The following is a 22,821-nucleotide window of genomic DNA, read 5'->3' as shown; positions in this document are numbered from 1 at the left end:
GAAGACTGCAACACAATTTCCACAAGAAGCTATTTGAATTTTTAAAGGAATGTGCTTTGGCTGTTTTTGCTTTTTCCAGATATTTTAGTAAATTGATTTTCCTGACAGCAATGTTCATAGAAGCAGCAGGTATTTGAAAATATTGGTGGAAAGTGAATAGGAAACTTGCTTTCTGTGTTTGCATTGATTCTAAGAGTTATGACTATGCAATTAGGTAACACAAACATGCCATGTGATTTAGGTGACCAATCACACAGCTCAAGTATTATATTTGCAGTAAACATGCTACAAACCAGGAATTATTAACAGAAATTATTCAGGATTGTCTATGGCTTTTATAACATTTTGCCAGACCCATTTTCTACACAGCCAGGCTGTTGGAGAGAAGAGGGGGTGATTACGAACACACTCTGCTTGGAATGTCTTGTATGGCGAATCTTTGCCTTTTCTTTCCCTCATATTTTCAGGGCCACATCCTCCTCTTTCCCTGACATGATCGGCAATAATAAAAATACTGTCACTGAAGTAGAGGATACTGTGTGTGTAAAACATCCTTGTAGAGTATAGGAAGCAATAACATGCGACAGGGCATGCAATTACAGTTAGAGCTGGGCAAATAACTGATTGATTGGTTATGGGGCAAAAACGCAAAAGCCAAAAAAGTTTCATTTCAGGTTGAACAAGATGTTCTGTTTGACCTGAAACGTTACATTTCATTTCAGGTTTTCTTACCATTTTACGATTATTAAAAATAAAATTGAAGCAAAAATTTTAAATGAATAAACATTTTGAATTAAAAAAACCATCAAAACATTTCATTTTGAAAATGTCAAAACAAAACATTTTGACCTTCTTGGAAATTTTCTTCTTTTTTTCCCCCAAGCTTAAACCATTCAGTGAATTTGATATGAGTTTGCAAGATGTGTTGATTGTCTCAAATATGCATTTTTCAGTGAACAAAATTTTCATCTGAAAAAGTTCACCCAAGTCTAATCAAAGTATCAGAATGATCTTCTTCAGGTGTTAGCACCTTCACCCACTGGAGTGGAAGGAACAATCTGATATCAGATGTGTATCCTCCATTGTTGCATTTATTTGCACATGGACTGAAGCCAGAATCTGGCCCAAAGGTGTAACTAAACATGGCAGATTTTCTTTAGATCTGTATTGATGTTAGTTAGTGTATGTGGAAAGGCGCAGCAGAGACTGGGTGACTACCCTGCACGAGAAAAGTGATAGACCATGATCCTGTATTTCTTTTCCATTCTAGCTCTCTTGGGCCAAATCCTGAAGTGCCTGCTTAATAAATTCTCTGTCTTTACTAAGGCAAAACTCCCATTGACAACAAATGGGAGTTTTGCACAAGTATAAAGACTTTGGGGGAAATCCTGGCCCCACTGAAGTCAATGGACGTATTTCAAATCCCTTCAGGATTAGACCTTTTACCACCTATGTGATTCAAAGAGGAAGATATTTCCTTATGTTAATACAAACTGCCTTCGAGCTGAACAGTATGTATATTGGCTGTTCAGGGGCGAAACAGCTCAGTGCTACTGTATCCTTCTAAACAGTTTCCCTTTTCTTAAGGGCAATTCTCTTCTCATTAATGATCCTGAAAGAAGATACCCTACTTGGCAGTTGGTCTCCAAAGACCAGGAATATTAAGTAGATTTGCTTCTTCCCCCACAGCCCCTGCCTGCTTCAAAGTCAAGTGCAGAATACTTCACCAATTAAAAAAAGAGAGCGAGAGCTGAGAAAAATTAATTACTCTAATTTGAATGGAATAGAGATAATTACCTCATAATAACACTCATTGACGTTCTCTAATTAAAAAGTCTCCACTGGCGGACTAAGATCCCAAACTATGAGTCTATTTGCAAGATACGCTTGTTTTTAAAATTGTTCCAGGGGGATAAGGTTTTCAACTTGTCATTGCATAATTCACAGAGCTAGGTTTTTAATGACTTTACCCATCCCCCCTCTTGGTGTGCTGTACTGGATGGGAATTCCAATCCTTTCAGGATTAAAATCCCGCCCCAACTACTACACAAGAGTTTATATTGCAGCAATGTATAAAGGCAGTCATACAATAAAGAACATAGTCTAACCAGTAGCTGCCTAGCTGGCTGGGTCTACAGGGCAGCGGTGTTGGAAGGAGTCAGTTTTGCTAGTTATTAGGCATACTAGTGAGGAAGCCCAGGAGTTAGGCTGTAAGCCTGAAATTTGGGAGTCACTCGTACAATTCTCTGCTACGGATGCCCTGTGTGGCCCCGGGCAAGTCATTTAGAGCCAGATCCTAAAGGCTGAAGCCTGGATCCAACTGATTTCTGCTACTTCAGTGAGGGTAAAACATCCACCTTTGAGAGTATGTTCCCTAGCTGTACTTCCCTACCTTGCAGGGGCATTGTGTTGTGACGATAACTATATTAAAGATAATGAGGTGCTCAGATACGACAGTGACTTGGGGAGGGAGGGAGGAAACAGATGATATTGCCATGGGCCAAAGGATGTTGTTTCAACAGCGTACCCCCTAGTCCCTTGGTAAGCTACTATAAAATATTTACACCTTACACTGCTGGCACTTACTGGACTTACAAGCAAATACAGCAAGGCTTGGCAACCTCTTCGGTGTGCCTTGGACTAGGGCTCAGTACGCTGTCATGTGATGAGAAACATCTGTGTAATGCTGGCTAATGACTGGTCCTAAAATATATGACTACAATTTGAGAACCTCCTCAGCATTGCTATATAGGCTGGGCTGCAGCAAATAAAGAAAGCAAGTCCTTCAGACAGAAAAATCCTGCAGGTCAATCGACTCTAGTAAAGCTATCCCCCCTTTGGCTTTATCAAGTTACAGTGGTGCTCTTTACTTTTACGTTCTTTAGACTCTCCAAGCTAAGCTTCCAGACAATGGAATGTCAAGCCTCATTCACTTCCCTACCCAGTACAACACAAACAAGCAGCAGACCTGAAAGCTTATTCGGGGAGGTGCTGGGCACCCACAACTCCTGTTGAAACCGACTGGAATGGAGGATGCTAAGCACCTCTCAGGAACTAGCATCAGGGTTGGAAGACTTTTTCTAAACGGTTCCTTTCCAGGAGATTTTGACTGGAATAAACTCATCAGCACAGACAGTGAAGATAGTCTAGGCGGTTCTCCTTTCTGATAAGATCCTGCTCACATGGCCCCTTCCTTATTTTAACTGCAAGAGAACAGTATTATTTGATTTTTACTTACAATTACTATCTAGCCACACTTCCCCAGCTGGAGCGAGAGTGCAGAGCTAAATCACATTCAGCATAGCTGCAAATAGAGTCCTGGCACCATCAGTGGTTCTAAAATTAAAGGGCCATCAACCTGAAATCCAATCTGTTTAAGGAGACTTAAGAACAGTTTCAGGCACTATCCCTCTGAGTGCCCCTGCTGAGTTTTAAGGTTTTACAATAACCTTTTTTTTTAAGTTTCTGTGCCCTGGTGCTGTGTAGAAGACCCACAAAAACAAAACCAGAAAGCTCACTAACTGCTCATGCAGGGAAAACAGTCAGAATTATTATACACAAAGCACTGTCAAATGCACACAGTAAACATGCTGAAAATAATGGAGAAAAATATTTCTTTGCTGATCTGCTAGTTTTGGTCATCACAGGTGTGACTAAGTAGTCCCATGTAGGTTAGAATGTTTCAGAAAGAAGTGTGATTTTTAAATGATGTCCTTTAAGCACAGATATCCACAGCGGGTGTGTTTTGCTGTCTACAAGCATATCTTCTTTTTATAGCAATGAAGTTGCAGTGAAGTCACAAAGGCTGTTTTCATCTTCATAAAAATAAGCACAAAGTTGCTTTTCAATTCTGCAGGCCAACATATCTCTGAGAGGCTGCAACAATCACTGCCTTCTAAACTGGATCTATCTTCAAAGAGAGGGGCCTGATTTACTGGAAATGCATTTATTTCATTATATATCCAGACAGACTGTTCTGTACACAGAATTAACAAACACGTGCTTCCACATAAAAGCCAACACAAAAAGGGAGAATTTTTAGCCACATATATATTGTATTTGTTCTGCAATTGTGCATGGTTTTGGATAAGAGTTCTCTCTCCTTCCAGCTGAATCCTATAGTGAAGACCACAGAAGACAGACTTAGGCCAACAAACCCCTCACCCCCCACCCCCGTCTCAAAATTTTTTTATTCCATGCTCCATTAAGCTTTTTGAGATGACCTTCATGTACTTCCCTCATCTGGCTGGTGGAGGGGGCTTAGCTGGTAGGGACAGATATGTGAATAGCATCTGTGCAGGGCTGCAGAACTTTTAAGGAGTTGGGCTACTGGAACTAGACCGCCATTGCACCCAGATTTTAAATGAGTTCAATCATTTTTCACAGCCCAAGTCAAGATTTTCAGTTTGTTTCATCCACCCCACCCCACCCCCAAAAAGTTTTTTGTGCCAAAAAACTTTCTTTGTTCCTTTGACTACTCCTGTTTAAAAAACAAAGAATCTCACAAGCAATGAGCAAGCAAAGTAAAAAGCCAGCTATTTGATTGAGATCACATACCCTTTTGGTATTTTAGTCAACATGCATCTCTTCCTGGTAGCATGCACTCCAAAAACTCACTTCACAACAACTAGACCAGTAAACTAGTTTTGCAGCCAGAAGCTTTAAATTACTGCTAGCTCTGAACTACTTCCCTGAAAGATTCCTAATGTAAAGAGGTTCCAGGAAACAAGGAAAAGAATTTTACAGTGCTTTGTTTCTATTTGCTCAGATTTAAGGGCTTTATAAAGTGATGGTTTTCCAAGTCTGTACTAACAGCCTGGCTAAATTCAAAGCAGTTGTGAAATCTGTACTTTGCTCAGAACCATTTTGAAGAGAAACATTTTCATATGTTTGCTGACTTGCCAAGTTATATTACATGATCTGAGTTCTGCTGGTAGCTAAATTGACCTGAAGCATTATCCCTTTTCTTGTCCAGCAGTAAGTCACTCTGTTAGAAAAGAAAATTGAAAAGAAAATATGTGGTTAACTATTAGATAGCTTGGTACTTTCTTAAGCATGTGAAGGTTTCTCTATCCAAAACTAGCTTTTAGTTCAGTAGAAGAAATGCTGTAAGGGAAAGACACACGTGAGTGTAAGGCTGTGTAACCAAATAAACCAATAGGTGCCAAGCATTTTTAGTTGCACAGTTATGGCAGTCCTCTTGCTGTATGTCTACAAAGGGGAAAACTAGCTACAGTGTCTTGCCTTAAACTTTCTAGTGAGAATATTTGTCCTTTATCCTGTATATTCAGACCAACTGGGGAAATACAGGAGAGGGATGGTACTATGCAGACAACAGCACCAGGCCAGAGGTAACCAGATGGGACTGGCCATTACCAAGGGAAACAGCAACAACTGCTATCAGTAGATGGTGTCAGGGACTCTAGTGAACTTTCCATTTGCAGCCAGATTTAATTCTGAAGGTGAAGAAGGACATGAGCACATGCATTTTCTGGTACTGGGAGGTACCAAAACTAGCAACAGCTCTGCCACAGCTACATTATGATGTTCTAATGAAGCTTTTCTTTTTGATCACACTATGACGATGTATGATTTCAAAAGGAATTATTTGGGGAAAGGTCTGTGGCCTGTCTTATAAAGGCAGTCAGACTAGGTGATCACAATGGTCCTTTCTGGCCCTATTAATTTGCCCCTACACTGACTATGGACTGGGAGCTAGGAGAGAGGAGGCTTATGTTACAAAGAACACTATAGTTTGAAGGGTAACTGAAGCTTCATGGCCCAAGTCCATCCTTGATGTGACTCCATCTGCTTCACTGAAGTTCTGCAAGAATGAATTGGACCCTATAGCTTGTTTTATGGTTTATATTCATGTGATACACCCTGTCTGAATATTTTTTTAATGAACGTAGCAGGAGGGAATTTTTCAGCAGTGGGTGAAGTGATTCCTAAGGGCTAGACTGTGACTTGTACTACAAGTATTATTATGTTCCTTCACAGGCTACCCAAACTGGGGTTCAGGTCTGCAACAATAAACAGGGCTTCTTGCCTGCTTATACCTTCCCTGGAGAAAGTGGATGGGGAGTAGATGGGGGAATGGGTGGAGCCTTGGTACCATGCCACTACTTGTTACTGTGGAGTGGGTAGTAATTTACTTCTGGAACTGGCCAGCAGTAAATTAATCTCTAGGCTCAAGGTGAAAGCAGGATGGAAATTTGAATCACATGTATGCCAGGGAAGCACAAGCCCTCCCAGGGCTACTCCTGAGGAGATGGAGTTTATGCACAATCTCTTGGTCAGGCAGTGTCTGAAGTCACAACCTAGCTGTATACACAGCTGGCAAACATTTGGAGATCCTTCTAGATGAAATGTGCTATATAAATGCAGGAGAGTACAAAAGTGGCCCTAGGCTACATCTGTGCAACCCTATTATCTCTGGATTATGTCATCAGTTACAAATTTGTAAACTCACTTCATGCTAATGAGGTTACTCAAGTGCTTCAGAGCTGAGCTGAAGATAATAGGGCTCCTCAGGTGTAGCTAAGGACCTCTATTACTGGTGATGATGCACAAGGTGGAAGGAACCCAGCTGAATTCTCAAAGCCCAGACTGAGTTTCCAGGGCTGGCCATTAGAAAACAAAAATTTGAATTTGCAAACCAAGTAAACTCCACACGTGTCAAAAAAGAGTTGGCGATTATGGAACTCCATGCTGCCACTCTTTCAGTCACAGCCACTCTGAGTCCCTCCATGTGTGAAGGAGTAGAAGGATCTAGAAGAGCTTGATTCAGCAGAAAAGTCGGGCACATTTTAGAAAAGGATGGTGCATGAATCAAAGCTACATGGGCAGCGGGGGGAAGTACCAGCACATTTCTGCTGTTCATGTACACATGCGGACACACAGAATCCACTTACCATTGTATCCCTTCTAAGGCAAATGCACTGCATCTATTCTCACGTATGGAGTACCTTCTTAAAAGGAATGTGTATACCTATGATCATGTTTTGTGTATGCATTGGTGACCTTTTATCCATTTTAAAGCTACATCAGAATGTACACATAGTAGTAAATATTATAGACATACATTTACCCAAGTTTGAGTCTTAAGGAGATTATACAAGCATTTTTCTTGTCCTACTTCTCAGGTATTCAGAAAGTAGGAGCGTAGCATGCTAATCTCCGCTCACGAAAAAATACAGCTGAGATACTTTGTATTTTTGTCTCCTGTTGTTTTCTCTGAAGGGGCGTAGCCCCAAATCACACCCAGTTTGGTGCCTCGCACATTATGTAGAACCCAACTCTATTAAATTATTCCTAACAACCCGTCCTTTAAACAGATCAGCAGAGTAATTCCCTTTTTACAGATGGGAAAATTAAGGCATGAAGGTCCAGATACTTAAAAATACCTTGGTGCCTAACTCTCATTGGTGCTTTTGAAAATCCCGTTAGGCACTTTTCTGAATCTTTAGGTATCTAAATATCTTTGAGGATCTGAGCCAAAGTGGCTAAGGGACAGATTTTAAGGCATTTAATTGCCTAATGGGATTTTCAAAAGCACCAAATAGGAGTTAGGTGCTTAATGGAATTTTCAAAAATACCTAGGTGCCTATCTCAATTTTTAGGTACCCAAATGCCTTTTAAAAGCTGCCCCTAAGTGATTTATCCAATGGTCATAAAACCAGCCACAATTAGTTAGTTATTATTCAAATTAATTCCAGAAGCACTGGGTCAGAACCTTAGACTACACTCTTGATTTGGGAAGGAAATAATCAAGCATGTTTGAATGATGATATATTTGCAATTAACACTAGTGCAAGCCAGGATAGCATTAAGAGTAAGTGTACAAACTAGAGAAAGTGTGCCAATAGAAATGTTTGTGGAATCCTTCTAGACATGTTCTCTGCTTGAAAATAAAGCAGGCAATTCTGTCTTCACAATTCCTAAAAACTCTTATTCCTGCTTTCACATCGTATTCAGTTTTAACGATGACCATGACAATTAATGATTGTGAGTGAGTCCATGAATAGCAGGTATTCTTGTTAAATTATTTTGAATGCTTACTTATCCATGATGCTAAGCACCTACTTCTTGCTAGATATTATCAACATCTCTTTTAAAGAAAGATTTAAAATGCCCATGTGAGACTTGCAATAGAAAAGTCCCCAACAAGAACTGACCATACTTTTAAGAAATCAAAGAAGGTGCAATTCCATACCCCTGTGAAACTGGTTTAATTGTGAAATTGTAATCACATTGTTTATCAACACTTGCCCTTCTGATTTTTTTTGTCTGTGTAGAAGTCACACCTGTAGAACAGTCAGACTCCATGTAACATTAGACTGGTTATCTCAGAAGAAGTAACTGGGTAGTCATGCTTTTACAATCTATCATTTACAAAAGCCTCAATCAGAGTTCAGTATCAAACCCAGCCATGATTATCTAAAGTATGTATGTTACTGTGTTTAAAGTAGCATTTTCTTACTGTGGATATCAAAGTGAAATCGAAGTGGTGATTATCATTACTATAAAGAGAGTTTTGTTTCTGGTAACAGATGAAGCAAACCCACTAAACACATGTTAGCTTTATTAATGTTGGCACTTACCTGGCTTATATAGTCTCTGCTCCTGAGCTGTCAGGCAAACAAAATCTCCAAAATCAATACTGCAAACAAAGAGTCCCTGGCTTCTTAACCTGAAATTTCTTTGGACTGTACCAAGATCTGATCATCAGAGGGGAGGCTCAGAGTAACTTCAGAAATTTTTGTCTTCCAGTCTAACTTCTGCGTGCAGTAGCTGATTATGAGTCATAAGGGAAAATATTACTAAAAAGAACAAGGATGCTCTCTCTTATTTATTCCATGGTAAACTCTTGTAGCCATAAAACCAGTTAACAAAGTGATACAATTTTTAAAGAGTGGATGATACGGGAAGGGAGTTTTGTGAGGATTTTGGACATTCCTTTGTGACAAACAACATATTCTACCACATCATAAAAACGGTATTCCTTATTAGTTTGCAAAATATTCTTTGGTTAAATAGGGGATATGTCAGTGTTTTGCTTCAGCTTATCCCTGCAACTCACCTCTGCCAGAATGTGCCATTATAAAAAGGTTGAAGTGGAACATGGAAGTGGTTTCACTGAGCCTCAGTTTTTGCTGCATCTCCTGAGCAGCAGAACATAGCAGGCAAAACCCAGATGAGAGGCAAAGGTGGCTTTTTGCCACCTCTGTGCCTTCTGAATTTTGGGGGGCTGCCCAAACGCCAGAGACTGCTCTAAGTTATGGTGGCCAGCTAGGGGCCACCAGGTTGCCCTGAGTAACCAGAGCACTCTGTTCTGGCTACAACCCCTCATATGCTCTTGGCATATGCCTAAATTGGGTGTGGCATAGTGTCTCTTCTTTGGTCCTAAAGCATCTGGGGAATTCATCAGCATTGGGGTGTCCACAGGAGCAGCATAAAGGGGCTAGAATGTGGCCCAGAATCAGGGCCATTGGGAGGCAGATTTGCCTAGTGGTCTGTGTAGGACTCAGAGTCAGGAACTCTTGACCTCCTAATCTTGGCTCTGCCACTGACTGGCTGGGTGAACTTGGGAACATCACCTGAGCAGTGATAATGTTCACAGCTTAAATAGATGTCTTCTTACAGTAGCCACCTTTGATTAAACAGAGAGCCAATTAAATAGAGTTTTATTTGATCAGTACTATATTTTACTTTAAAAAATGAAAGAAGAGACAGTTTGTACAAGGTCTTCAAGTGACTTCCAGATAAAAAGCTAGAAAAACAACATCCCTAAATGTAAGGCCAAGTTACTCAGAGTTTCTTAAATTAATGAATTGAGACACCATATTACATCTGTGTTGAACATATTTATACTACAGCGCTGATGCAGCAAAACACTTATAGTTAAGCATGTGATGAAATATTCAGCTAAATCAGGGGCTATATGAGAAAATACACATTAAGAGAGTCCTATTCTAGCATGCTCTTAGTCCATTCTAAAATTTGGGTTAGATTCTTTGGGTGGGTGAATTCTCCTGTCTTCTTCAGTTGATTCAAAAGCCTGGTCAGCAATTTCTAGGCTCTTTCTGTAATGTTATACCTGGAAATGAGTGTGCTAGTAATGAAACTGGATAGGATTCATGGCAGGGTTACCATATTCTGTCAGTACCTCTGAAATACCCTAATTTGTATGTTGTAGCCACACTATGTAAAGCATTTATAAATGGTGGATGTAGTTTATAGGAATAGAGTGGTAGCCCTCTAAATAGCTTATGAGCCCACTAGTGGGACTTAGAGAGTTCTACATATTAGAACCCACTAGAACCCCACCAGAGGAGCAGTGAGTATATATTACTCCTGGGGGCATTCTGCGTCAAAAAGTTAAAAATTCAGCACCAAAAAATTAAAAATTCTGCGCACAATATTTTTTAATTGTGCAAATTTTATTTGTCAAAATAACACTACATAATCATGCCAATTTCAATTATTTTGGTAATTTATTTCAAAATAACTGTCAGCAAGTATGTCTGTAACGATACAAACCCACCCAAAAATTCCCCCGGGAGTAGAGAGTTAAAGAAACCCCTATAACAACCCAGTTCCTGTTTCGCTGCCCTCTTTCCCCCCCCCCCCCGATCCCAGCTGGGGGGGCCAGATACCCACAACCCCTCCCCCCCCAGAGCCCACATGCAGGGCCCCCCCAGCCAATACATCTGAACCCCCTTCTCTCCAGAGTCCAAATGTGCCCCCGCAGCCCAGATACCCACATCCTGTCCCCCACAGAGCCCAGCTGCAGGCCCCCCCTTGCCCAGACACCTGCATCCTCCCCCCCAGAGCCCAGCTGTGGGGCCCCCCCTTGCCCAGACACCCATCCCCCTCCCTCTACAGCACCCAGGGATCCAGAGGGAGAAACAGCCTGATGCTCATTTCCAGGCTTGCACAGAGTTTCCTGCATGCCACCCACTCCTTCCCTCAGGGCATGCTGGAAACTGCAGCTGCCAGGAACCCTCTAGCTCCCTCTCCCTCCCCCCAGCAGGGTCTTCTATGTGCAAGCTGGGCTCTGCAGAGTACAGTGGCCCCTAATGGTGGCTAGCAGCACTGCAGCCCATTTCTGTTGGGGGAAAAGGAAATTCTGCAGGCACAACGTTAATTTCTGCAAAATTCTGCATTGCGCAGAATTCCCCCAGGAGTAATATAATATGTGCAGCTAGGGCTAGTGTGTTGTATATATTCAGTAACCATTTACTATTTGGACTCCATTGTGGCTGCGCAGCTCCTTCACATTATGTCTGTTATGCAGACAGCGACAAGATGATCTGGTGGAGGGCTGTGATATATTATAGCACACCTATCCTGTGCTAAATTTCACCTGGTGAATTTGTGGTGGAGAATTTTTTCATATTGGTATTTTATATTAAGGGGTAACCCATGAGCTGCATGTGCTTTAACAGTCACCTGTGCTTTAACATTGCTTTGGGAAAAGACATTCACTGGTGCTCTTGAAGGAAGCACATCTCTCTCTTTGAAAGAGACGAGAACTTGACTGCTTCTGTAATGATCAAGGGCATGGAGACCACTTCACTCTTCCTTCAGAACAGTGCCAAAACAAATACTGGGGGGGAGGGACAAAAAACAAAGGATTCAAACTACCACTACACAGAACAATGTGTTACCCCAGTGGTCTGGAGAGAGCATCCCCAGGATGTGGAGCTGCAGTGCTGCAAAAGTGCTGTCTAGACCATCCTGTGAGGTCATTTCTAGCAGCCTCGAGCCTTGTTGTTGCAGACATGATAAGGAACATTCCGACACCATTTTCTAGGAGTGACAGCCATCAGGAAGTGAAATTAAAACTGTAGATCTCCCAAGGGTTCTGATTTCCTTGCTGTAGGAAACTGGAGTGCTGGTGGAATCAATCTGCAAGGTCAGACAGCAAAATTGTCTTTCACCAATGGAAAAAAGCAGGCAACAAGATCAATTGGATTGTCCGACAAGGGATTATATAGTATCATAGAGCACAGCCCTGGTCCTAGAGCAGAGCCACTGGAATCATTTCTAGGTATATGTCTCAAAGTCATATAATGCTATTGTACTAGATAGAATAGCGCCTAACAGGGCAAAGCCTTCGAGCACCTAACAGGGCAAAGCCTTCGGCTTCCAAACTAAACAGCTTCAATCTGACATGAGACAGGATTGAGAAAAAAAATCTCTGAATAGATCAGTACTCTTATCCCCCGAACATTTTGGAAGATTATGTTGGGTCATTTCTTGTTTGACTCTACTAACCACAAACACTTGAACATGTGGTGTTTAGTTTAGATTTTTGCAGACTGCCTTCCTATAGGTACATTTTCTGTTGGTTGCAAGGGTCTATTCCCTTTCACTGAGCAGGGAAGTTAGTTAGGAGAATCTCCTGGCTGATGACAGTATATGCACTTCAATGTTTAGAGCCTAGTCAAGAAAGTAACTTCACTGATTGGAGCGTTCAGGAGGATTAGATCCTTAACTACAGGACAGCACTTTTAAATGAAAGGAATATTCCAAGCTAACATTTGTGTTTTCCATTTTCTTTAAGTGTACATTTTGTTTAACATGCTATTACCATGTACAAATGACTGTACTTTAAATGTAGTCGATGATAGCATGATCTTTTACAAAGCTGCTTATAAACCAGAGTACATGCAATTTTGGTCTCAGAAACAAGTTATTCCATGCCTTATTATCCTTCGAGAGAGAGCCAAACAGGTCTATTAGTGTAATGTATCACCTTAAGTGACGGTGTACTAAGTTAAAAAATGTATATATAGGATGTGATTTCCAAAACCTCTCAGCATTGGCCTGACTGCACACACTGTGAGAGCAGACTGAGGCCAATGTCGAGCTCTTTTTGAAACTTCCCCTCATACTATGGCCTGATGCATGAAAACACTTAAGACTCTAATTAAGTCCAGCCCTATTCAGAAGAGCATTTAAGCAAATATTTCACTTTAAACATTTGCTTTAGTCATTGACTTCATGTGGATTTAATCATGGGCTTAAATGCTGTCCTGAATAGCAATGCTTTCCTGAATTGGTGCCTACATTAGGCCTGGGCTAACATGAATTATTAAATGTAGTGATGAGAAATGACACTGCCCATTCGAGTTCAGCAGGGACCAAGCCCACTACAAACTTATATCAGAGTCCTGGGGCTCAGAGCCTGAGCCTGGAAGAAATCCCATAATAAGACTCATCCCTGTGGAGGGGAACAGACCTAGCAGCGTGTATGTATAAATTTGTTTAATGTCTGGTTCTGACATGACTGCCGCCTTTTGGAAGTGTTAATACGTGACATATATATGCAAAGTCATAATGTGATAGGGTCAGGCCCAAAGACCGTTCAAGCCAATGGGAGTTTTTCCATTTAACTTGGATCAGGCCCCAAGTACACTGCTGCAGTGTAATATTGATTTGGCACGTGCGAGCATCCCTAGTCCACAGAATGAGGAGTTGTTTTTCTCTCCCCACCCAGAATAAAAGTCAGGATTGTTTTTCATGGAAGCTATTCTATCACCAGGCAGACCGCTAAGCCTTGCAGGAGCTTGTTTATTTCAGAATAGGTGCCCCAACTCTACTTCTTTACCTCTGGTCTCATTCCTGATTGCTTGATATAAATACCTCATACCACTGACTTCAGCAGAGCTAGTAGGGTGAGTGAGGTGATGAGATTTTTCTCCATTAATTTATTTACCAGGTCCCAACAGCATTCTATGGCACTTTGCAAACAAATGCCTAATGCTGTCAGTTTCTCACTTTCTGCCAACACACCATTCATCAATTATTAACAAATTGCCCCATACAAATAAGTTAATAAAACATGAGGTTGTTTCCAGCAGGGATTCTCCTAAAGGCTGCATGTTTATTTTAGTTTTTCTCATTTAAGCTGTTTTGTATGGAGAAAGACCCAAGAGGCAGCATTTGGATCCCAGTCAAGATTCACGTAAGGTTTAGCCTTAGGTTCACATTTGGGTTTAAAGAAAAGCACTCCTTTTCTTTTTACGGATACAGACTAACACAGCTGAGACTCTGAAACCTGTCATTATGCAAAGTTTGGGTTTGAGGCTGAATCAAGATTACGGCTTGGACTTAAGGGCACCAGTCTCTTGCATTCTGTTCTTGAGAGATTTTGGCCACATCTGACCTGGACCTTGAAAATAGTCCCCTTCCTGCTTTTTATTAGATCCAGAACCCAAGCTGCAGGGTGGGTTTTTCAGAGATGGGAATCTGAACCCTTCTCCACTGAAACCTGGTTTTAATCTCTCTTTTAATTTTGTCAGCGCTTTAGGGGTGAAATCACTACATATTGTAGGACTGAATAGGGAGAAGGCAATGCATGCAAAGATTTCAAAATTCAAAGGGTTAAATTCTACCGCTGGATTCACATGTTCAGCTCCCAGTGATTTCAGTGGGCATTGTCTGCAGGGTGGTTTTTGGGTGGTCCCTGGATAACTGTATCTGAGGGCACCATTTATCTTGAAGACATTATTTAAACACATTCCCTGGAAAGAATTCTAAACACTGTGAAATAGACGTAAAGGGCCTGGTCCTGTTTCCACTGAAATCAAAGGGATTTAATGGGAGCAGGAATAGGCCAAAGCAGTACATCCAGTCCCCAAACCTTACAGTGGGTGTCAGGAATGGAATTCAGGCAGTGGCTGTGAACAGCCTACTGGAGGACCCTACAGGTGAAAGAGGAGAGTATGGCAGCTGGGGAGACAGGTAGGGATGAGGGTGAGGATTTTTGAGGGCGGGCTGGTCTGGGATCTGGGAAGGAGGCAGAAAAGAGGGAGAGGAATGGGGCTTCCAAAGCAGCCACAGCTCCAGGGAAAGCACCCACACCTCACTGGACAGGCCAGCAGCTAGAGCAGGGGGCAGTGTTACTTTGCAAAATGACCATAATTTAAAAGTTCATCTGGAGCCGAGGAGGGCTACAGTCACCACTGCTCTTTCCTCTACTCCATCAGCCTCCTTTTCAACAATACCAGTCCACGGCCAAACTCTGAAGTACAAAAAAGCACTGGAAGTTGCATGCTCACTTCCTCTTACTCCTCACAAGGCTGAAGTCATCACCTCCACTGTATTCACAGGCACTGCTTGCCCAAGTAATGAGAGGCCAGGGGTCCCTTCAGAACCCATCTCCCCTGTGGTAGCATGATATTACAGAAAACCTGGGACTGGCCATAATTAGCATATCAATTATTGATTGAAAACTACATGATTGGCCTGAAATCTCGGAGAGGGACAGCAAAGGGAGCTTTCATTCAGCTTTGCACTCCCATATCCTCCTGTTGTCCAGGGGGCCTGTCTGGCCCTCTATGTAAATTTGTAGCAGCCTTGCCAAAGTTAGAGCATCCCTAAGGCTGCTCTTTTGCTTGGGCTGCCCAGAGTCTCCAGAAGCCAAGGGCAACTGAGAATAGGCAGAGCCCACTGCCATTCCCCACCCCAAACGCCCCCTCTACTGCGGGCTGTGAGAGAAGCTCGTGTATAGCTGCTCCACCAGTTCTGTGCTGGCAAGGGACCCCCTTATGCAACGAAAGGGTCTATTGTGCCACCCGATCTAGTATATTCATGATAAAGATCTCCTGAATTTTACATTTTTAAAAATAAGAACTCTGATTCTTTTGAAAGTCAAAATTCCCCTTTTGGGTCCGCATGGCAGATTTTACCTCGTGCCTACCAGGCGAGAGCAGAATATTGAAGCCCAAAGGAAAGTAGAACACGGCCCACATAATTATGAGGCGAAAAGAGACTGTCACCGGCTCACTAGATGGCAGTGTTGTTTAATCTTAGCCTGCTCCTGACCCACTGTCTCAGCCTTCCTCCTAGTTAATCCAGGGCTGCGTAATGTGTGGATTTCTCATGCAAGTTAGCCAGGCGCTTGCACAAAATGCTAAGCTTTGCAGACTCCGCACCCTGACATGAATTTCTGACCCAATTTGGCAGAGGAAAGGATAACGGAATGGTGCAGTCTAATAGGCTGGTCACGCTGGTTAGGCTCGCCTTGGCAGCTGCTGTAGTACGGGCTCTGCATGTTGCAACATATTCCTCATGATAATTATTAATATTACTTAGTGCCTAGGCCAGCGTTTCTCAAATGCAGCCACCAGGGGCTTTTCTTGTGGCTACAGCCTCCTGGGATGTGATATGGGGGGAGGGGAGGCAAAGTAGAGACCCCTCCCCCTCCCTGAGGTCCTGGATGCACTGCCCTGGTGTTGCTTGCTGGGGCCAGCAGAAGGGGTTGGGTCCTGCCCCCTCTGGAGTCACCTGGGGCACAGCGCTGTAGGAGCAGGCAGCCAGTGAGTTCCCCACCTTCCCAGGGATGGTGGGGTGGCGGGGCAACAAGCTCGAGCCCCAGGGCTTTGGACTCCAGCCCTGGGTTCCGGCTGCGCAGTGGCAGGCCCCAGACTCTGGCCACATGGCTTCAGGCTCCGTCCCTGGACCCTGTCCTCCGGCTGCAGGGCTTCGGGCTCTGGCCGCAGGGCTTCAGGCTCCATCCCCCCACTGCCTCCCCCAGCTCCATCTCCCCTGGCCCCCACTGCCTCCCCCAACCCTCCATCTAGGGCTTAATTTGTCCCCAGGCTCGCCAAAGCTGAGTAAATGTACTGTGAAAAGTGATACTTGTATGTTTGTTAATATCACTTTTCACAGCAGACACTCGCGAGCAATAAATAAATTACAGTGATTTGGAAGTGTCTATGTACATATGTATTTGATTTTCCTAAAGCTAATTAAGTATTTTAGGAAAAAGTGTGAGAGTGGCCACCAGCAAGCGTTGGTGGCTGCACTCTGAGGCCACCAAAAAATTTGGCCTGAAAACCCCCTGGCTTAGGCGCCCTAGTCATGGACCTGACCCCCACTGCGCTACAGTAAAGAATGTGAGGAGCTCAGATAATACGGTAAGTGCCCAAGACAGTGCGTACAATGCTGAGGTTAATATTTCCTAAAAGACACCTAAGAATAGCAGCAAATGCTATTATTTGCCATATGTCAATCATGCTGAAAAACACACACATGAAGACACTCACATGAAGCTTAAAGGAAACACTAGGGTTTTTTCCCCTCTGAACTACCATTTGTATGCCTAATGTTGTGTAAACATTGAATATTAAAAGAACAGCCTGGGGCACTTTTGTTTCACAGTGGAACTCAGGTAAAGCCGTTCCCATCGCAGGCTCTCAACTGAACTGGGTCCTCCTTAACCTGAGCAGCTGGAGGCCACTAAAACTGAGCTGCTTCTAAATAAGTTTAATGTCAGGAAAACAGGAGCTTCAAGTGGCATTGCTCACTTCGGGACTTTGGAAGGTATGAAACGTCTTCCATAATGATCCAGCAAAATATCTCACCCTTACACAGTGCAATTCAGGAAGCGAAGACAATCACAGACTTCAGCCTGGCTTAGGCTCATATGTGAGAGGAATAAAAGGCCCAGGCATCGTGTCTGACTTTTCCTAGTTGTTATGATACTTGCTTTGGTGGCAGCAACAGTTCACATCTGGTTTTGAGGCATTGATGGTTTCACCTTGGATATTTTCGCCATATAAGGGCTTTTGTTAAACAGATGAGCAAATATGTTAGTGAAGCACATATCATCCATTGGGTGGGCTGCCTCCAAGCCATTAAACACATGGCTCTTTCTTTTAGAAGATCTATGTATGCTGCTGATTATGGAAGATATCTGCTATTTATTAGGCACATTTATATATATGTTAGCCTTCAGTACAGAGCTCTTGGGAACCATTTATTATTATGGGAAAGCTGCTTACAGTGTAGTGACACTGAATTTAAAATGGAGCAAAACTATAGACCAGGGGTTGGCAACTTTTCAGAAGTGGTGTGCTGAGTCTTCATTTATACACTTTTATTTAAGGTTTTGCGTGCCAGTAATGCATTTTAACATTTTAGAAGGTCTCTCTCTACAAGTCTATATATTATATAACTAAACTATTGTCGTATGTAACAAGGTTTTCAAAATGTTTAAAGAGCTTCATTTAAAATTAAATTAAAATGCTGATCTTACGCCGCCAGCCCGCTCAGCCCGCTGCTGGTCTGAGGTTCTGTTAACCTAGGCCAGCAGCGAGCTGAGCGGGGCCTGCGGCCGGGACCCTGGCTGGCAAGGGGCCGGTAGCCAGAACCCCAGACTGGCAGCGGGCTCAGTGGGGCCAGCGGCCAGGACCCCAGACCGGTAGTGCGCTGAGCAGCTCAGCCTGCTGCCACTCAACCCGCTGCCGGTTTGGGGTTCCGTCCGCCGGCTCCTGCCAGCCAGGGTCCTGGCTGCCAGCCCAGCTCAGCCCGCTGCCGGTCTGGGATCCCAGCCCTGCCCACATAGAGTGGGTAGGTACCTACCTTCTCCCTGTTTCTAGCCCTTTCTTTTCCTGCACTGAGCTGAGGGTGGGAGTGCACTGAGCACAGGGCTGGGGGTGAAGGAGCAGGCTGGGGTTTGGGGTGTAGGGTTTGGCCAGGAGCTAGAATGAGGGAGGGGGCTCAGGGTTGGGGCAGGAGGTCTGGCTGTGGAGTGCTTACCTGGGCAGCTCCCATTTGGTGTGACGGGTGCAGGTGGGAATGTGGGGGAGGGGGGGTGCAGGAGCTCCTGTTTGGTGCTCAGGGTGGGGGTGGGAATGTGGGGGGTGCAAGAGTCAGGGCATGGGGTGTGGGGGGCTGGGAGGGTGTGAGGAGGTTGCAGGAGTCAGGGTAGAGGGCTGGGGGCATGTGTGGGGGGTGCTGGAGTCAGGGCTGGGGTCGTGGGGGGGGTGCAGGGGTCAGGGCAGGAGGCTGGCGTGTGCAAGGGTCAGGGCAGAGGGCTGGGGTGTGTGGGGGGTGCAGGGGTCACGGCAGGGAGCTGGGGTGTGTGGGGGGGGTGGTAGGGGTCAGGGAAGAGGGCTGGGTGTGTGTGAGGGGGTGCAGGGGTCAGGGCAGGGAGCTGGGGTGTGTGTGGGGGGTGGTAGGGGTCAGGGAAGAGGGCTGGGTGTGTGTGAGGGGGTGCAGGGGTCAGGGCAGAGGGCTGGGGTGTGTGGGGGGGTGCAGGGATCAGGGCAGGGGGCTGGGGTTTGGGGGGGTGCAGGGGACTGGGAGGGTGTGCGGGGGGGCTGTAGGGGTCAGGGCAGAGGGGTGGGGGTGTGGGCTAGGGTCATGGGGATGCTCCCAGCCCCCTACCCAGAGCAGCTCATAGCAGGGGGCTGGAGGGGATATGCCCTGATTCCACCCGCCTTCCCCAAGGCCCCGTCCCCACCTCTTCTCCGCCTCCTCCCCGGAGCAGTGAGCGGCTGCTCCGCTTCTCCCCCTCCCTCGCAAGGGCCATCAGCTGATGGGTGGCAGGGAGGGAGAGGAGGAGGGGCAGGAACCGAAGCAGCGGGGGAGGGCGGACCTTGCCTGCCCTGCAGCAGCAGCCGGCAGGACCAAGCTTCTTCAGCCTTCCTCGGGCGGGGGGTGGGGTGGGGTGGGGAGAGCGGAGGACAGCAGGCCGGGCGGGCAGGATTTTTAATGGCAAGCTGCTGCCTGCCGGGGTCCCGGCCTGGGTTCGGCAGCGGGCTGAGCGGGCCGGTGGCTGGGACCCGGCAGGCAGCAGCGTGCCATTAAAAATAGACTCGCGTGCCGTCTTTGGCATGCGTGCCATAGGTTGCCAACCCCTGCTATAGACTGAAGTAGCCTTACAAGAAGACTCTGAGCCTTATCATCTGAAATGGGCCCAGCTCTGGCTTGTCTTTGCAATTTACTATCCTGCTTTGACTATTTATTGTTATGGAGGACACCGGAGGTTTAGAAGGGCATGGTAGTAGTCTTTTTCTTTTAACCTGTAGCAATGAGAGTATCATGGCATATGCCAGTATTTAAATACCATCTTTTAACTAATGTTGTGAGTTAACATGTACGTATATAGGACAAGATCCTGTCCTGTGCAGTGCTATTTAAGTCTAAAGAAAAATCCCTGGGAGCAAGTACTAACTGATATGAGCCTGTGGCCAGCTCCTCTTTTTGGTAGTACGCATGCTTGACTGAGGAACGCATGCTCTTTTCTGAATCCTGTGCTGCGAAGACAGCTCTTAGACCTATACTGCATACAGGATCGCCTGAGTCCGGCACTGACTGCCTGGCCTTCGGAAAAATGCTTAATTGCAATGCATTGTAGTTTCCCCATCCGCAAAATGGGGATAATTCTTACGCACACGGGTGTTGGTAGGATTTGTTAGTTAATAGTTGTACAGTGCTTTGAGAATGTCTAGTACGATGTTAGTCTCTAAGATACTTATATCTGCTATTACCCTAATATCTGAGTGCCTCACTCTCTTTAATGTATTTATCCTCACAATACCCTTGTGATGCAGGGAAGTACTATTGTCCCCATTTTACAGGTGGGGAACTGAGGCCCAGAGGCCCAGCTCCTCAAAGATATTAGGTGCCTCACTTGCATTAGTTTCAAGTGACTTGGCCACAGAGAAAGCCTGTGGTAGAGCAGGGGATTAATCCCACGTTACCTGAGTCATAGGTTAGCACACTAAGTGTTCTCCTTCTTACTGCTAAACAATATAATTAGCTGCTATTTTTACCAGTCAGGTACGATCTACTTCTTTGGCCCATGATGAGCAGCAGAATAGCTTTATTTTGGTATCTAGGGATATTTCTGTTTCTAAATCTATGTCAAGGGCACCTAAAGCAGAAGAGGAGGTTTATATGTTGTAACGGAATAAATCAAAATAAACATACACACACCACCTGGGAGACACTGTACCTTATTTGCTCTCTTTTTAGAGGCATTCCTGCGAGGCACTGAGATCACTCTTTTGCCTGTGCTTAGAGGGTTGTATTTTCTGTTCCATTTTTTGTTACGTTTATGTTGAACTGTGCCATTAAAAGATGTGCAGTGCACGCGGCTGCTGGAATAACTGCCTCAGCTCACCCCACACCCAATTCACCCCTAAGAAGAGTAGGCCGTTCCCCATTGTTAGGCATTCGGAAGACCGAAAAGTTGAATGCTTCCTCTGGGAGCTGTAAGGCTTGAATACAGGACAGCCTTTCTTTGTACTTAAACGTGATTGCACACAAGCTAGTGAGATGACACGATAGTGACCATAGTCAGTGTAGTGTATTCACCAATGTGTCAGCTAACTGTGATTAAATCTGTTTGCAAAGGGCAGGGCCTTAACATTCGTTAGTTCTCATAGGATGGAAGCAGAACACTATTTCATCAAAGTGCCATGAACATATACACTACAAACCTACCCAGGGCTCACTCACTCCTATTACGCCCCCCTCACCCCCCCCCAGGAGCAAGACTTTTCCATTTGGGACCAGTTATCTCCTTGGTTTTCTGAACAGAGAGGTACAATATAAACCGCCTATCCACAGCACACTATAAATCCTCAGGAGCCAGGACAGCAGTAGGTGAAGGGGTAAACTATGTGAATGCTCACATGCTGAGCTTACGCTTTGCACTTACTGTAAGTTTCAGTCCTGTTGCTCACAGCTGTTTTGGCCTCAGGAGAGCAGCAGTTTTTGAAAGGGATTAGCATTGCATAGTATAGCAAGTTTCAGTCACAGCTCTTCAGCTGCACTGTTCCTTCATGAACAAAACCCCAGCAGAAGCCTCGTTATTTGCCATTTATATTCACGCCCTCACCCAGTTAACAGCCCATTAAACTGCACAACTGCCAGGGCTTAGCCGCATACCACGTAGTCTATCTTAACCTGCTGCTACACCTACGTTACAATATACTGGTGTGTGGGCTAATTCGATTTCAAAATGAAGGCGTGTCTACATTGGCAAGTTTCTGCGCAGTAAGGCAGCTTTTTGTGATCAAACTGCAGATGTGTGTACACACTGCCACGCCACTTCGTGCTCAGAAACTCCTCAGCTGCAGCGCTGCAGAAAACCCACCTCGACGAGAGTCGTAAGGCTATTTGCACAGAGGCTCCAGCGCTCGAGTGCCAGTGAAGACACTCAATTGCTTTCTGCGCTGTAATTGGCCTTCGGGGCTGTCCCATAATGCCTCGAGTGACCGCTCTGCTCACTGTTTAGAACTCAGCTGCCCTGGAGACCTGCGCCCCTCTCCTTGCAAAGCACCCTTTCTGGCAGCCCTTGCGTGCTGTGCTGATCTGCTCCAAAGCAAACCATTAATGTGAAAAGCTCGTGCTTTTGAACACAGAGGCAGGTGTGTGTGTGTGTGTGAGAGAGAGAGAGATTGCTGTGCAGGGTGCCCAGGGAGGGAGGTGGGGGCTAATGTTGGGGTTTCCCCTTCCCCCTGCCTCAGGACTGGTTGCTTCCTGCTGCTGTCTGAATTTACAAGACAGCATGCTGACACCCTCTCTGTCTCCCAAAACACACTGTCTCTCTCCCCCCCTCCATACACTCACACACATACACACATACTCACTCTCCCCTGCCCACTTCAGTTGAAAAGCGGCTGGCAATGTAGTAGGAAGTCCCTGGAACAATGGGATTGGGAAACTTGTATCATGTGAGGCTGTGCCTGCCCCCTGAGGCATTGCAAACCCTTCCCAAAGCACCCTGTGGCCAGGCACACAGTGGGATAGCTACCACAGGGCACTGCTGTCTTCGCCATTGCCAGAGCTGCTAATGTGGATGCGCTCCAGAGTCACAAGAAGCACAGTGTGGACACGCAACAGCGGTTTAATTCCAGCGTTTTAATAAAAGTGGTATAACTTGTGGTGCAGAAACTTGCCAGTGTAGACATACCCTGAACTGCTACGTTTCTCTCAACAGCCATTTTCTAGACATCGGCTTCCTCTGAATGACAATTAGGACTTCTCTGTTAAAATATGAGCAGTTGACAA

The sequence above is a fragment of the Eretmochelys imbricata genome, chromosome 9, assembly GCF_965152235.1.
Source record: "Eretmochelys imbricata isolate rEreImb1 chromosome 9, rEreImb1.hap1, whole genome shotgun sequence".
NCBI lineage: Eukaryota > Metazoa > Chordata > Testudines > Cheloniidae > Eretmochelys > Eretmochelys imbricata.
The sequence above is the reverse complement of the archived record's forward strand: the minus strand, read 5'-3'. Positions refer to the sequence as shown.